The sequence below is a fragment of the Podarcis liolepis genome (assembly GCF_965112155.1).
Source record: "Podarcis liolepis genome assembly, chromosome: 7".
NCBI lineage: Eukaryota > Metazoa > Chordata > Lepidosauria > Squamata > Lacertidae > Podarcis > Podarcis liolepis.
The window spans coordinates 66839650-66854240 of record NC_139561.1 but is presented as its reverse complement, the minus strand read 5'-3'; the positions used below and the strand labels follow the sequence as shown (position 1 = coordinate 66854240).

The following is a 14591-nucleotide window of genomic DNA, read 5'->3' as shown; positions in this document are numbered from 1 at the left end:
GCAAGCCTTTGGGAGGCAGAGATACAAGAGAGCATCAGAGGAGGGAGGGAAAGAAAGAGGGACAGAGGCCAGTGCTGCACATGGCACCCCTGACCATTATTCAAGGCACAGTGGCACGGCACACTGGTTGAAAACCAGTGCTCTAAAGAGTCTCCCTCCCCCCTTTCTTAGATGGACTTTAAACCCTCATTCCAAGAAGACATTGTATGCTCTGTGCAGGTGTCCTGCCCAATGAGCTAGGTGAGAGCTGTGCTGTGTAGGCTCCCTTTCCTCCCCAATGTATGTGTTGTGTTCCAAAATAAGGACTGTGTGCAACATAAAGGAATTTGAACCTTTACTGAAGGAATGCCTAGGAACCAGCAGAAGAGTTGTTGCTGACTGAGCCACTGGAGATGATGGAGTGCAAACAGTGTGAGTGGTATCCAATGCAGCAAAGTTTGCATGTTGTGTGTGTGGTGGTGCAGGGGCATGTACTGGGAACATCTTCCCTTTGCCATGAGTTCACTAGATATGGGTGTTGTTATGACCACAGTCCCTGATTGAGGGACTCTGGCAGTGGTTCCAAGGATGCTTAGGCATGTCTGTTGTTTTGCTACCACTTTTGTATTTTCTACTTGTGCGTCATCCCATCCCAGGCTGAGCATGTATTGGATATGGCAGCTGATCTGCTAGCATAACAGTAGTATCCCTCCAGTCCAAGCTTAATATGAATATAGGATTGCTATGTCCAGAGTTTATCCTGGTTATCAGCTAGAAAGTCAATATTTATTATAGATAGATGTCCGCCTAGTTATTTTGAAGAATTTTATATTGAGCCTTTCTGACAACCATTCAGATTGGCTTGGATGCAGCTTTGCTGACAGATGGGAGGATGTAAGCTGGACACAATCTAAAGGCCCATTGCTAAACCTTGCCTTCAATTAAGTGAATTTAGTGCCTATACTAGTTCCTTAATCTCAAGCTGAGCATATCACTTTTAGGATCCCAACATGAGAAATTGTCTCTGTTGGTACATGCATTATAGTGCCCATAACACTTGCATAACCACTTTCTAGGCAACACTTCAAATCACAATAACTGGACTAGATAGAAAAATAACTGCATCTTCACAGTAATACAACAAAATGACTTCCTTGAGAACAATGCCTGGATATTGTGCCATATTTGTGCTTATAAAGCCAATAGTCTGGAAGTAATAAGAAGAAAAATAATTTATAAAGTACTTTAAAATGTTCAGAGTCCTTCAACATTCAGTACCTTGTTGTAAGCCTCAAACAACCTTTAAGGCAGGCCTGTACAGTCATCATACAGATTGTGGGGCTTACTGAGGCTTACTGATTTATTTTATTTATATTCCACCTTTCTTCCAAAGAGCTCAAGGCACTGTGCATGGCCCTCTCCTATATTTTATCATCACACAAAACTCTGTGATGCACTAGGTTAGGCTGAGATTTTGTGACTGGCCCACAGTGATATGGTTGGGATTTGAACTTGGGTTCTCCAGTTCTACTCCAACATTCAAACCACTGCATCACAGGGTGGGCTTGTGAAAGTGTACACAATGAAAGTGGGTAAAATTTGAAAACCAAGGACTTCCTGGTTCTTAGGGCAGTCACAGTGTTGTGCCAGGAAAGACCTTAGGGTCCCAAAAAGCTATTATCAACATCTTACTCTGTGTTATTTACTGAAACTATGGGTCTTTGCACATTTGATAGGAAAAGCTTGTGAAGGCTGAAGTAAAACTATAACAGAGGAGTGAAATTTGTTATCAGTACCTTATATGTGAAAATTCTCAATTAAGTGCCCCTGAATGATCAATGTTTTCTTTTTCTTTTCTTTTTTTTAAACCCTCTATTCTTCTTTATCGTTTTCTCTTGTATTTGATCAGTTGAATATTATATATTTACTGTCAGCAATAAAACCCACTGACTAATGGAGCTCATTCCTAAATATGCGGGAGTAGCACTGGAGTATGAGGTTGCTTTTGCCCACAAGGCTTAATCTGATTTATAACACAAATGCAAACCATAGATTGGCCAAGATGTACATTTCAAATTTAAACATGTGTCCTCCTCATACAGTTTCTGTTCTGAATTAATAAGATTAAAACACAGCACAAACAGCAAAAAAGAACAAAGTTATTTACAGTGCAGTTTTCTGCATGTCTACTTGCCCCACTATGTTCAATATAGCATTTACTCCCAGCAAAGTGTGCATGGGATTGCAATGGGTATCATGTTTGAGAATGCCAATCTTGATAACATCTGATGTACTAGAGAATTCATATTCATCTGTATACCACAGTTACATTTCATTTACATTAAAATAATAAAAAAATAAAATCTGGATATAGCCTTTGTTTCAAGACAAAAGAAAATATCACATATTTTGTTCTGGATCTTAAAATGTTCATTCTATACTTAAAGCATGCAAATGTATACAGAAGCCTCTGTTCGAAGCTGCTTTTTTTTTTTTAAACAGAGCCCAGATGCTGGTCAGGATTAAGGTTACACCAAACACATTCTACCCTGCCATTTTCCAAACAAAATGAAACAGACAGAAAATATGGACAAGGAGCTAATAGGAATGGAGTATTACTAAGAAGAGAAATCCTGCTTTCTTTCACCAATGATATAATCCTAAGAATACTTACTATGATATGAAAGCCAGTAAATTTGGTAGGACTTACTTCTAAGTAAACATGTTTAGACTGTGCACTAGGAGAGAGCACTTGGATTCAGGAGAAACAATAATAAATGTTATGCAAATTTATCAGCTTTGAGGAATTATGACTGTATTCCCTACCCTTCTTGATCTTTCAAGATATGGCAGTGTATGTTAGCTAAACATCTGCCATTGTTTCAATTTTAAAGCCCATTATTAGGAAGTACCGGTATAAAAATGTTATAAAACTCACTACATATGCACAAACTGAAGGACAAAATGTTTGAAATTACACATACACAATATACAGAACAATATGGGGAAGGGTTGATAAAAGATTCTAAGCACAAAATGGGTTGCCAGATCTACACCCTGAAAGAGTTCTTGTAGGAAGGTGGAACTACACGCCACCTTGCCAAACATGTGTTCCCAAAACCACATTTGCTAAGGTGACACAAAGGTGGGGGCATGAGCGTAGGCGCAGGCGTTTTGTTAGGGGGTCAGAACCTCAGATAGCTATGTATTTTTATTTATTTAGGGGGGACCCTGCCCCTTCCTGCTATGCCCATGGATGTGGGGTTTGGTTGGTGAATCAACAGATGGGAGGAGGAGGTGTTTTTACTCATGTACTTCAATCCTGCTGCCAAATAGCCTGAGAGACTGCTTTTACCCTAGTGGGGCTTTATTCTGGGTTATAACAAGAGAACAACAGGCTAAACATTGCTTGTATGGGGTTTGCAAGGTAAAATCAGCAAGCAAGAGAAAAAGGTTAAGCACTCCTTCCTGCCCATCAATCCTTCCTTTCAAAAATCTCTGCAGCTCTTGCATCATTAGCATTATGGAACAAGACGAGGTCTCTCCTCAACAGCTGTGATATTAGGAGAAATTGTAAAATGCTCCCTTCTATTTATTTTGATTTTAAAATTGCTATATTCAAGGCAGCTTACAATTGAATATAAACAATGCAACTCTGAAAGGAAGTGTGAGCATTCTTAGTGACTTGACATCAGGGCCAGCTCTACCATATGGTATTAAGGCAACTACCACTCAATTGTGGATACAGTTAAATAATTACATACTATGTTTATAACTCTCATCAACCCCAGCCAGCATGGCTTAGGGTCAGGGATGAAAGGCATTGTAGTCTAGCAACATCTGGAGTGCTACAGGTTAGCTACCTCTCATTTATAAACAAAGTGATGTAAGACTGTATTATTTTGGTATTATAAGCTATCTTTTTGTATTTAAGGTATTAAAATTGATGTGTAAACAAATTTCATTTTGTCACACCAACATTTGGGGTTGTGTGCACCTTCAGTATTAGTTGAGAAATCAGCATAGTACAGAATGCCACATTCTGTATTTTTCACCCAAGAACCGAATGCTATGGTGTATATGGTAGCCCAATGGAAAATTATGAATAATCAAGGTTTATGTATTTTTTGGCTAATTGTATAGCTACTGAAACCAGTAAGATTCTGCCCTTGATATGTTGCTTATTCCCTGGAGTTCACTAGATTTTTCATAGTTACATTGCCATCAGACAGGTAAATAGAACAAACTTTTCATAGCCTTTGATGGTGGTAAACACTAGCTTTTGCTAAATATATGGTAATAATATTTTGCTTTTTAGAGATAGCTTGTTTTGAGCATTTGTAGTTTTGCGGTAGCAGAAGCATGTAGCTGTGTCAGAATTTTCCTTAGAGAGAAAGTATTTATAACACTGGGGGAAATATTGGGAGTGTACAATAACGTGCAAGAAAAAATCTTATGTTCTGTATACATTATTAGCTCCTAGCCATATGGGAAAACATTAATCTGAAGTTTACTATTTCTGTGGTGCATTAATGCTCTGATATTGTTCTTATACTCCAGGATTGTCCACTCTAAGTCAACAGCTGACATGTAGTATCCATACTGTAAGCTCCATTAGATAATATTTTTGCATAGTGCAAGTGGTTCCAGTTTAAAGTGGGGAAAAGCTTCCTAGAAATCTAGCAAATACAACAATATGATGCACTGGAAATATTGCTGGCCTCACACTTGCTCAGCCACCATAGCAGAGAAATTATTTTACATTTTGGCCAGGAGTGCTTGTGGCTCTTGAGGTTAGTGTAGGATACTAGATGAGAATTGGTAGCCATGTTTGGCAGAGCCTCTAAGTATGAGGGAGTAGACATAACAATTTACCCATTATTTTACTTAAACCGCTTTGTAAGGTTCACTTGAAAAGTGGCATAAATTGTCAACGTAGATGAATAAACTAACAAATATGTCAGCAGGACCTGGGTGGGTAACATTCATCTAACTAAATGTATAGAACTAGTGTGCAAGTCAGAGCAGAAATACTTTATAAACATGGTGACAAGTACACATAAGTGTATTTGACATGTATCAAAATTAATACGTACGGGCCAAACTGATTGCCTTTGAGTCTTTTCCAATTTGTTCCTTCTCTTACATGATGTGGAAGATGACAGTGCATCAATTGGTCTATTTCCACCTGATTTGCTCTTTTAATGCTCTTTTGTTCATTGTGCAGTTATAAATTTGTGCCACAGTGCTGCTTTAGGATGCTGACGATACCCAAATTGAGCATTTATCCTAAGGCTAAAATATAATATGCCAACCTTCAAGCTTTAGGATTCCTTTAACTTTACTTATTATGTATGATATCCAACTAAGTCAAACTTAACTAATTGTTAAGTCCACTGATTTCACTGAGCCTACTCTATGACTAAATTCTAGGGTCATTTAAAAGCTAAAATCAAATCAAAATAAAACAATTAACACAAACACAGATAAAAACAGAAAAATCTAAAACATCAGAAAAAAATCAGCTGAGATAAAACAAACTGAATTTAAAAGTCTAAGAAAATTAAGAAAATCTTCACCTGGTGCCAGAACAAAAGCAAGGTAGGCATCAAATGATACCACCATTGAAAAGCCTTTCTCCCCAGTAGTCACTACTGTATCTCAGGTTGTAGCAACAAATGGAATAGGGCCTCTATTGAACATCTTATGTTACTTCCAGACAACCTGTTTACTAAGCACTCATCCTAATTTGTTTGCAGGGTGATAGACAACTTCAGCTATTTATTGAGCATTTATTTTGATCTTTTTTTGGGGATGTTAGAGGACTCTGCATTAAGCAAGTTTTCCAGTGCATTTTTCTGTCATTTTCCTTATATCAAAAGTTTGATCTTTTAGAGGAGCAGATTTTTTGTGCAAGAGCTCTGAATCAATTTTTCACTGAGCAACCTGAATTTGCCAATATGTGATTGAATCCCACCCAAAATAGTCACAGTCTGGAAGTGCCCTTAGTGTAAGGGTAGGCTCATATGGAAACTGGTAGTCTATCAGGTACTCTGACTCCAAGCCTTGAAGAGCCATATTTATAAAAATGTCACTTTGAATTGGGCCTGGAAGTAGACTGGAAACCCATGCAATTGACAGCGCACCTGCATTATATGGTCAACAGGCCTTGTCCCTTTAACAGTAGATGAGGGAAGTTTGGCACACACAGTTTTTCAAATTCCTGTAGTACTGAGACATGACAAACTACACCTACTGGAATACCTACATAGTTGTTAAAGATACAGAAGCCCTGATGCTGAAAGGCTGGCCATCCCTGATTTCTGAGAATACTAGACAAGAACCATCCTGGCAAAAACCACCTTCTGATACAGGATAATCCAGGGTTGGTCTGTGTTTATACAGGATAATCTGTTTAAACACTGGTATAATTTCTCATTCAGTAATTATTAAAGAAGTTAATGGTCAGAAACAATGTGGTACAAGCCCTATGAATCAATGAAGTGCACGCTGGAGCTTCAGTAAGCTTCAGTGTGAACAAACAATTTCTCTGCCATGTTCCTTATTTGTATACATCATCTATAGTAGGTATTGGCATATCTATCAATTTTGGTCTCTCTCAGGTTCCCATTTTTCCAACTTTAAGTTCAGTACTCCACATTTGGACATCAGTTTGTGAATAAAAAGTCCTCATGAAAATTCATCAGTGAATTTCTACTAATATACACATTTTTACAAACCAAGTTTCCATACTACAATGCACTTTTGCATCACTAATATATGCATTTAATGCACACTACCCTAGCATATGGATTTTTGTACACATTACATGGCTGGAAAACTGCATTGCAAAATTTAGAGAAGTGTGAATTTTGAAGAATGGCTGTGTTTTGGTTTGCATATTATTTTGGAAAGTGTGAATTAGATAGGTTTGCCTTTAAATGCAAACTGAATCAAATTTCTATCCCATCCCTATTCTACAGACATTCCAAGCTGACAGAAATAAAACTGCATATTTATAGTGGAATATATTTCAGTTATTAAATGGTTGAGAAAGACCAGGATTCAGAAGAATGTATAGAATCAGTTTGGCTATTTTCTGGCTGAAGTTAAACACAACCAAGAAACATAGGGTTAAAATGCAGCTGGAAAGGTTTGAACTGGATATTGGGAAGAAGAACAATGGAACACTGGTATAGCATCATCATTTTTGGATTAAATAAAAATTTTAAAATTTAAATATTACTTTTACTTTTAACAAATAAATTTGGTTTAAAAGTACATGCAGTGATTGACAGTCTTCCATTTCAGACATTATGGAAAACAGAGATTTAACAAGTCAGGAAAGAAGCTCCAAAGCTTGGTAAGGGAAGAAGTGAAAAGAAAGTCTAGGACCAGGGTATTTGAAGGGCTGCCTACTCCCATATGAACTTGCTTGGTTGCTTAGATGAAAATCAGCAGCCACTCACTAGGTACTACCTATACATGTCTACAAAGAAGTAACTTTCACTGAATGCAGTGGTACTTGCTATAAGATAAGCAGGTATAGCAGGGTGGGGAACCTCAAGCTTTGTGGACAGATATGGCCTTCCAAGCCTCTCTATTCAGTCCTCAAAACTCTTCCAAGGCCACATCCCTCATCAACACTGCTCTGCACTCTCCTTCGTACTTTTTCCCAGATGGAATGTGTCCTTGTGCTATGATACTACTTATTGTTTGCATACACAGAGGATGAAGATATGCGAGTTGTGTAGTTTGGCTGGAATATACCCATTGTACAAAAGTTAACATTCACATCTGTTGCTCTGCCCAGCTCTGCTTATGGCCTAACCCACCTCTGACATGTGGCCCCTAGAAGGCAGCCCAAGAGGGAATAGGTCCTTCTGTCTGAAAAAAGGTTCCCCAACCTCAAGTATTTCAGTGTTAATTATTTTAAATTATGTTGTAAGCTGCCTTGGAAATGTTATTGTGAACAGCAGAGAAAATGTGTTTTTTCAAAACAGAAACCTAACAAACCCTGTTTCAGATGTTTCATTAATAATATTTGATTTTATATCCATCATGGAATTTAAATTATTTGTTCATTAATATCAGTACTAATTTCTGTATATTTAAAGTAAATATATAATTTGCCTTTATTTAGCAGTTACTAAAATGTTCAGTTAATAAGGATATGAAACTGTTTAATTGTGAAACAAATTAATATAGTTAAGGTCTATTGTTTTAAGTCACAACATCATTCTAAGTGCAATGCAGAGGGTCTATTTCTTCATAAATCAACATATTTCAATAGTTATATCTTCTAGAAAGAATGCCTTCCTTCAGAAAGTAAAGAATGTATAAATGGTGAATCTCATTTAAATCAATTATTTAATTTGGTTTGATTTAAATTAATCTACCTTGTAACAAACCAACAATATGAAGTAACATAACAAAAATGAAGGGACCCTGCAAAGGAAAACCAAAATATAAATGATTCTCTCCCTTCCAAAAGCCAATCAGGTCACAAGAGTGCAAAGAAGCATAAAATACACAGTGAGTAGAAGCCAGGCTGACCTATCCCTAGAATACAAGCATGCTCAGCAAATTCTCTGTGTCAGACTGTACTTGGAGAACTACAGTGATCCTTCCTGAGTCTAGACAGGTCTGAGGCCGGACAGCTTAAGAAACCTAAGACTTCTTCAGGCTCAGGCAAATGACGCCCAAATTCAGTGTACTGTTATACAGTATTCACTGTTATTTTTTTATTTCCCTTCATACAGAATCAGCTTGCCTGAATACCCATATGCTGTTCTTCCTATAACATGGAAAAAAGGGCTCATGCTTATTATGTATATTCATTTGGGTATTTGTTGTGATTGAATGAGAGATTTATTTTCTTTCTTTCATGCAATATCAGGCATTTTCAAGGCTTCAGCCGCCAGATCTGTGCAACAGGGCTCACTGGAATACTGCAGGGAAAGGGCTCAAGAATTAAGATAATTATGAAGTCAGCCACCCCATCCAATTCACAAGCAATGTTAAACTGTTAGTTTGGTAGTTTGGTGTAATGCACACTGGCATTTTGCTCCCCCCTACCACTTCTGACTGTGCCTTTTGTGGGAAGAAACAAGCCAATCTGGTTTATTGTGACGTGAACCCAGGTTCATTGTTTGTTTCTCTTCAAACAAACCATGAGTATAAGCCAAGTTTTGTTTTAAACTTACTGCTTGTGGTTTGATTGGAGGAAACAAATCACGAGCCTGTGTTTGCATGTCATGACATGCCAGGCTCTTTCTGACTTGTTTCCTTCCCCACACAGTACAATCAAGAGCAGGAGAAGAGCAAGTAGCTTGCGCATGTTAAACCATACTTTATTTTAAACTATGGTTTAATACTTGTCAACAAGGCCCCTGGCAGGCAATCCATACTTTAGCAGTTACTTCAGATGATCAGGTATCCTCTGAACATGAGGTTGCATGCTCTTTAAGCTTGCACACCTATACCTACTTATTTAGGAGTAAGACCCATTGAACTCAATATAACTTACTTCTGAGTAGACGTGTATATTAAAATTTGCCATACCTTTGCTTAATTACATTATTTTTGGCTATTAGTCTTAAAAACAGAAATACAAAAATGACTATAATTATAAGCAGAGTTCAAAACACCAACAAAGTATGATAAACACAACTCGAGCAAGAAATAAGGTGTTAAATGTGATTATGTGACAGTACAGGAGCTGTAGTTTCTGTGAGAGAGGCAAGTGATTGTCAACAGATAAATTTTAGTATTGTACTCTCCCAAAACTGCACTCCCAAAATTCTTTGAGGAGGGGGAGTCAACAAACACAGACAAGCAGCTCTACACCATGGTTTGTTTCCTGTAGTCTGGAAACTCAAACCATGGTTTGGCAAACTATCCAACCTGAACCAATGTGCTCATTTGTTGAAAATAATTGCTATTAATAAGCCATGCATAACATGGTCCTCATACATGTATACAAGTAATTTATAAAATGTAATGTAGTGTTACTTACATTTATTACAGTGGTACCTCAGGTTACATACACCTCAGGTTACATATGCTTCAGGTTACAGACTCCGCTAACCCAGAAATAGTGCTTCAGGTTAAGAACTTTGCTTCAGGATGAGAACAGAAATAGTATCTCCGGCTGTGCGGCAGCAGCAGGAGGCCCCATTAGCTAAAGTGGTACTTCAGGTTAAGAACAGTTTCATGTTAAGAACGGACCTCCGGAACAAATTAAGTACTTAACCCGAGGTACCACAGTATTTACTTTTGCTTTGCTTTTACTCTTTATTTTCTTTTCATTCCACATAGATTGGTGGATTCCTCCTTCAAACTTTTTCAGAATTGTATCCATTTATGCATACATTGTATCTTCCATTTCCATTTGATTGCTACACTTTTCTAGTCAGCTGGATATTTTTATTCACTCCTCTTTATCCTTTATTCTGTTATCCTCCTGCTTCTCAACTTTCTCCATGTTCATTTGCTTTTATTCAATTCTCACTTTGCTACCTCCTCAAATGAAGCTTTCTTTGAGGAAACCAGAAGGCTCACCTATTTTTTTTCATTAGCTTATATTTTGCTTTGACTCCCGAGTTCTTTAATCTACTTTCCCTGACCTCTTTTCTAATATTTGCTTCCTCAAACCCTAGATATTTCAACATATTAGGAAATGAAGAATGGTTGTAGAGGGTCAGATATACAGTGGTACCTCAGTTTTTGAACACCTCCATAGTCGAACGCTTCGGAACTCGAACACCGAAAACATGGAAGTGCCTTGGTTTTTGAACATACCTTGGAAGTTGAACAGGAAACACGGCTTCCGTTTTGAGTTTTCCGTATTGAGGCTTCCATTTTGAGGCTTCCACTTTTGGTTTTCGGTTTTCGAGGTACCACTGTAATGACGTGTAGATATAAGAAGTGGCCAATTTTAAAAATGTAAAATATAATCAATCTTGATGAAACCAACAGGTCAGTGATCTTGATTTTAGAAGATTCAAGCTGTAGTCCTAAACATACTACGCTGACTCACACAAAACAATCATGGTATTGCGGACAAACACAAGCAAAGTATCTCACTCAGGCACTCCCCACTCCTCCACCTTCTTTCATGTAGCTAGGAGGAAGACTTCTGCCAATATTACTTTCCATTTCAAATAATCTCAGCTTAGTTATGAACAAACCAGGAATCCTGGTTTAAAACCAACAATGGTTACTCAAACAAACCAGATTCATAACCTATGGTTTAAAGTTGGCTCATCTGTAATTAATTATTATTTGCTTTAACCAAGATTCTTGGCTTCCATATAACTTTAAGCCAAGATGTGTTGATACTGAAAGTAATCACAGATGAAGCCCTCTTGGCTGCATGGGTGGATGAGGGGTGAAGGGCGAACATGTGAGCCTAATGCTTGATTTGGGCTCCATATAGCACTAAACCATACAAAAACCAGTTCATTATATAGTTCCCATTGAGACCCTTAGAATTATCTCCAAGTAAATATACATAGGATTGTACTGTCAGAAAGTATCCAAAATGTTGTGCTATAAAGCATGGTATATACCGTATTTTTTGCACCATAACACTCACTTTTTTCCTCCTAGAAAGTAAGGGGAAATGTCTGTGCATGTTATGGAGGGAATGCCTACGGGTGGCATGCCTACGGATTTTTCCTCCTCTAAAAACTACGTGCGTGTTATGGTCGGGTGCGTGTTATAGAGCGAAAAATACGGTACATCCTCCATGTGCTCATCCTTTTATTGTACATAATGAATAAATGTATTGTTTGCTAAACAAGCTTAAAACTGAAAGCTGTATATCAGAAAAGGTGGCCAAGAAGTTGATATGGGTCTTAAAAATGTGTAAGAACCACTCAAGCTAAATACACCTGTAGAATTTTGCATCTATATTAGAAATGTAATGCAGTTTCTAAATATAATATCAAACTCATATAGCCTCAGCAGAATCAATAAGCAATTGGAAAATACCAGCTTTACCACAGATCTGACAAAAGAACACTACTCACTGTTACACTAGGGACAATTAATACCCTTTTGGCATCCTTTTATTTTTAACTATGCTCTTAATTCTCCATGGAGCACATATAACCTTTCTGATGTAATGGGTAGTACAGTGGTACCTCGGGTTAAGAACTTAATTCGTTCTGGAGGTCCGTTCTTAACCTGAAACTGTTCTTAACCTGAGGTACCACTTTAGCTAATGGGGCCTCCCGCTGCCACCGCGCGATTTCTGTTCTCATCCTGAAACAAAGTTCTTAACCCGAGATACTATTTCTGGGTTAGCGGAGTCTGAAACCTGAAGCGTCTGTAACCTGAGGTACCACTGTATAGGGTGGTTATACTGAAATATATATTATATATATTTGGCAGAAATTGCCACATCTGATTAAGGTAGCTATGGTCTTGAGTTCATAGAGATGCTAGCAAGAGTTGATAGCTAATTCAAGAATGTGTATGTAAACATATTAAACTGCGCTTCTGAAATGATACAGGGTTGTTTCATCCTAGCCTTTTATACTTTGAAACATGGTCCCACCCCACCCATCCCTTTACTAACCTTTGTGAGATACATTAGTCTTGCATTTGCAGTTGGGGCAGTGGATCGAGAGTTTCTGTTGGGTTTTTGTACGTGGAGTCCTGAAGCAGAGGACCTATGAAGATGCTGAGAAGTGTTAGCATCTGTACTTCCTACTTCATTCTCAGTCTTGCTGTTTTTGTAATATGCCCCCTCATTGTGCAAAGCACCCTTTTACTATAACACCTGTCATCAGAGTTCCCTTTGTGTGTACATCATGAGGTGAGAGTTATAGCCTCATGTGGCATGTACAGTCATATGAGTGATGGGCTTCCTGTCAGCAGTTTATTTACCAATATTGGTATGCTGTGATTGGATTTAGTTAGTCCAACTCCTCTATTCCATAGCGGCAGTGTGGGTGGAGTGAGAAGAAGTAAGGCAGGCAGTGTGTGTTGTGTCTCTATTGAGTTCAATACAAGCATATTGCTATGCCACCTCTTTTGTAGACATAACAATATGATAGTGTACAGGATAGTGTAGGGGATATGTAAGGGATGTCAGGTTTCAAAGTCACCCCTCTCCTAGCATATGCACAGTGCTGCTCCTTTTTTGTTCCCCTGCTTGTTGACTTGTACTGGCAGTGGGGACACACCGGCATCATATCACGCTGGTGTATTCCTAGTGATCTAACAGTGTAGAATTTCTGAGGGTGGGATATCTCCAAGACTTAAACTAAATCATAAGGTGCTAAATTTACAGTAACTGATGGAAATTTAGCATAGTAATTGTGCTCCAAGGCATTATTTCTTCTATTGTTTAATTGCATAGCAATTTTCAATTTCACTTCAGACTAAAAAGGCCAAAGTCAGACACTATATCTGTGGTCTCCATAATGGCATCCTGATACCTTCAGGCACCCCCATGTCCATCTACCCCTCCCATGTATTTATTTATTTATTTGATTTTTTGGGTTTTTTGTTGTTTGGTTGAGGCGGGTTGTCTGGGTTTGGGAATGCTGACAGTTTTTTAAAAAAGTGTTTTATTTGGGTTTTTGGCAGCTATTTTGCCCATTGTTTTGGCCACAATAGTTTTGTAGCTTTTCAGATGTGCTGCTAGCTCCAAAGATTGTGGACACTGCATTAGATTCTACCAAGCATCACAAACATCACCTCCACCATCAAATGATAATATATAGATGCAAACTAGTAGCCCAGGTCCAAATGACCAAGCAACACTGGTCATGCCCTGACTTATACTCACTGTTTACACCTGCTTCACCCCTTCCCTTACACAAACAGATAAAACTAACCAGGAAGAGCTTGTTTATCATACTCTCCAAACCCAGGATCCTGATTTGTTGTTTCCAAAGGAGCCAGAGTTTCTTGCTTGTTTGGAAGCAACAACTGGGTTCCCTGTTCGGCATATCACAGTAAGCTAGCCCTTCCTTGTTAGTTTCCATGCTTGCAGGAAGAGAGGTGTAAATGGGCTGCATACACCAGCATGCTGCTTGTTGATAGTAAGAGGCAACATAAAGATTAAGCTTGTTTAATCATTTGAAAAAGACATATCAACAATTGGAAAATATTGATTCTATTATGAATTACCTGAATATGGATGCATTGTAATTGCAACAGTAGTTCAATAAAGATCTATAAAAGTCTGTTTCCCATGTTATTGTTTCTGCTTTCCTGTTAAGAGAAGGGAAACTCATGTTTATCACTGCCCTATTTAAAAATTGTTTTTCCTAATAAATTTACATCCCTGATAAAGACTGTCTATTACCATATTCAACTTTCAGTCTTACATCGCATGCACGCACACATACATACCTGTCACTAACACACTCACATTCTCCTTCCTGTTTAACTGTTTCCCCAATGCTGTTATAAGGTCACTCTTCCTCCTAACTTCTTTGTTATGTACTGAGTTGAATAGGATCCAAATTGCAGCAGTCTGATTGGTCCTAGAACAATGCAGCAGTATGATTGGTTGGCAGGAACCACCCAATCATGCTCCAGATATAAGTGAATCCACAACCTGATTGGCTTACAGTAGAATTCCAGAATTA

At 38.1% G+C, this 14591-nt stretch overlaps 1 protein-coding gene across 4 annotated transcripts in view; it reads right to left on the bottom strand.

Moving 5' to 3' along the window:
- The window catches only part of ARID1A (AT-rich interaction domain 1A), a 126325-nt gene that overhangs the window by 104855 nt on the left and 6879 nt on the right, over nt 1-14591 (bottom strand). Inside the window, exons 3-5 of one of the 4 annotated variants that reach the window (XM_083511913.1) lie at nt 12566-12670; nt 10783-10883; nt 8379-8427 (exon numbers count right to left, since the gene is read on the bottom strand). The gene's annotated coding sequence lies outside the window, so the exon portion shown is untranslated. Of the gene's footprint in view, nt 1-8378; nt 8428-10782; nt 10884-12565; nt 12671-14127; nt 14212-14591 lie in introns of all 4 variants that reach the window. The other 3 variants (XM_083511912.1, XM_083511914.1, XM_083511911.1) reach the window with 3 other exon arrangements.